The sequence below is a fragment of the Falco cherrug genome, chromosome 5 (assembly GCF_023634085.1).
Source record: "Falco cherrug isolate bFalChe1 chromosome 5, bFalChe1.pri, whole genome shotgun sequence".
In the NCBI taxonomy this organism is placed as follows: domain Eukaryota; kingdom Metazoa; phylum Chordata; class Aves; order Falconiformes; family Falconidae; genus Falco; species Falco cherrug.
This window is the reverse complement of record NC_073701.1, coordinates 79,689,178-79,691,677: the sequence shown is the minus strand read 5'-3', so window position 1 is coordinate 79,691,677 and position 2,500 is coordinate 79,689,178. Positions and strand designations below refer to the sequence as shown.

The following is a 2,500-nucleotide window of genomic DNA, read 5'->3' as shown; positions in this document are numbered from 1 at the left end:
ATTTGGCAAAATAAAATTCTGCCTCAATTCATAAGTGTGACTTACATAAAATAAATCTGACAACATTTGTTAAGCATTTGTAATAATACTGAATACACTCTAAACAATATGTGCTCTGAAGCTTGATATATTTTAAACAGACCAATTTAACAAGTAATGAATTTCAAACATACTTAATTCAAATAAACACTCTGTAATGCTGAGGCTAGTTCACTTTGCAATATTTCGGATGAGTACCTATGCAGAGTTATGTATTTTATGCAGGTAATGTGTGCAGAATAGCAGTTCAAATATTTACATATACAAAATATAGGTGAAAAGGGTCTTTAGGAATCTATTTGTGTATATTTTCCCTCCTAGGACTTTAATGCAAGCAGCAAGGGTTAAGATTTGAGTAAACATACAGGGTTAAATTCTGCTCTGCACCAATTCAACTTTATTGACTTCTGAGGAGTTTCATGGGGATATAAGACAGAAAGAGTCGATTGGCCATGTGCATAAGGTAATATCAATGATCCTATATAATATCTAGTTAATATTAAATTTATAAAACTGCCTTTGTTTATTTCAGTTAAGGCTTATTGCCACTGCATACACAGAGAGTTTGGGAACTAAAATGTCAGCCAAAATGTTGTGGGGTTTTTTTTCTTCTTTTCTTTCCCTATTTAGAGAATTGGGCTGAATACTACTTTGACTGTTGTTTATGTGTTCCCGTGTGAGAACCTGGGATTTCTTCCCTAATGGTGTAAGTACTATACAGGGCTTTTCCTACAGAAATGAGCACCATCATATTTCCTTTTATAACTTGATGAAGGGAACTAACCACATACATAGATGTGAAATGTTTACGTATGTGATAATGTTCCACACAAATACAGAAAAAAACCCTACCCCTATTTACAGCAAAATGTAGCATTTTTTTAGCCAGGCCATTAGGATAATGATACAAAGAACTGAAATATATGTACCGTGCTCCCTTCCACTTAACGTATTAATGCTGTCACCATTATCGGGATGCAGCAATTTCAGTGCAGTCAGAAGGTGGCTCTAGTGCTTTAATTTTGCTACTTTGCCTACCATAAGATCCAAGGAGTTGAAATTACTTTTGTGCTACATTTTTTTTTTTTTAATTTAACTGATGTTCCAACTGGAACACAACATTTGACTTTATATATCAAACAACTTCACACTCACCGAGATGCGCACACTCACGAATTTGCTGCTCTTTATGGTTCAGCTGATGAGATGACAAAGAACAACAATAAACCAAAACAAACAAAAAAATTAAAGTATTAAAGTTGCAGCTGACACCTCTGAAACACTTCACATCAACACACTAAGACATATGTAATCCCTTCCACTGTGATACCATGAAGAAATCTGAAATTCCCTCCTCTACTGTGGCAGATCAACCTTTGCTATCTTTGCAGTGGCCTCGCAGAATTTCTGGTTATTAGGGCAATTTTTTGGGGGGTAGAAGTAACTTTAGGTGTATAAAGGCAGTTTAATCAGCCTTTACACAGATGCAACACAGAGGGAATGTATAGAGGGGAGGCTAGTCACTCCTGGCCAAATTAGAGAGCTGCTGCTGCTCACTCACCCTTCCAGCATGGTGGTTGTGCCTCCTTCTGATGGGTCATAGCTATTAAATACACATCAGCATAAGCTCTCCCCACTGGCTTGTCCCAGTTGCCTCTTGCTGGTCCTCTTCAGCCTGGCCTGTATCCTAGTTTTGTGGCACCACTCCTGATCGCTTCCTCCAAGGTGGCCCAGAGGGCTCGCCTGCCTGCTTTCAGGCAATCCCAGATGTGCAACAGCTGTGACACAGCCTCACACACTATGGGAAGTTTTACACCACTCTTAGACTTTTTCCCCACTTATTATCATTATCATTATTGTTCTGAGAGCATCCCCTAAAAGGAGATTTATAAGACCACATAAATGTGTAAGATGTTGTCCCTGCCTTGACATATTTGTAGTCCTCTGAAAATACTCAAAGTTCCACTGGCATTTACATTAAATATTCCTTTTGAACAGGATGGCTCAAATGGGTCACACAGAATAGGGCCAAACCTTTTGCTACTCTAACTATAGAAATATATTTTTACAGGTTTGGTCTTTTTACCTTTTTATTTAATACTTATTATTTAAATAAGATGATATGAGCTGTATCTGTCTTCAGTGTAACCAGTGTTAATGGTCCAGGTCCTTTTAGAGGTCAAAGGCAGCCTTGAAGAGACATTTGAGGGAAATAGAAGAGGTCAGACCACCAAAACATCTGACCTTCCGTAGCATGGACAGGGGTATGAGGATATGTTCTAACTGCTCATCACATTTTAAGAAAAATATTTGCAGGCAAAACTTCCCTTCATTTTTAATAGGTATTCCGTGTAAGTAAAAAATTAACATTGTGGTCCTTGAATGTCCCATTTAATCGAGCAGAATTAACATTTGTTGATCAAAATAAGTCAGATTTCAAGCTAGTCAGGCAAAGATGAAA

The 2,500-nt window shown here is 37.5% G+C and overlaps 1 long non-coding RNA gene across 2 annotated transcripts in view; it reads left to right on the top strand.

Annotated features, from left to right (window-relative positions):
* Positions 1-453: 453 nt before the first annotated feature.
* LOC114016533 (uncharacterized) overlaps positions 454-2,500 on the top strand; it is a 54,976-nt gene continuing 52,929 nt past the window's right edge. For both annotated transcript variants that reach the window (XR_008732547.1, XR_003561020.2), the window contains exons 1-2: positions 454-502; positions 670-745. This is a non-coding gene — a long non-coding RNA (uncharacterized LOC114016533). The remainder of the gene's footprint in view (positions 503-669; positions 746-2,500) is intronic.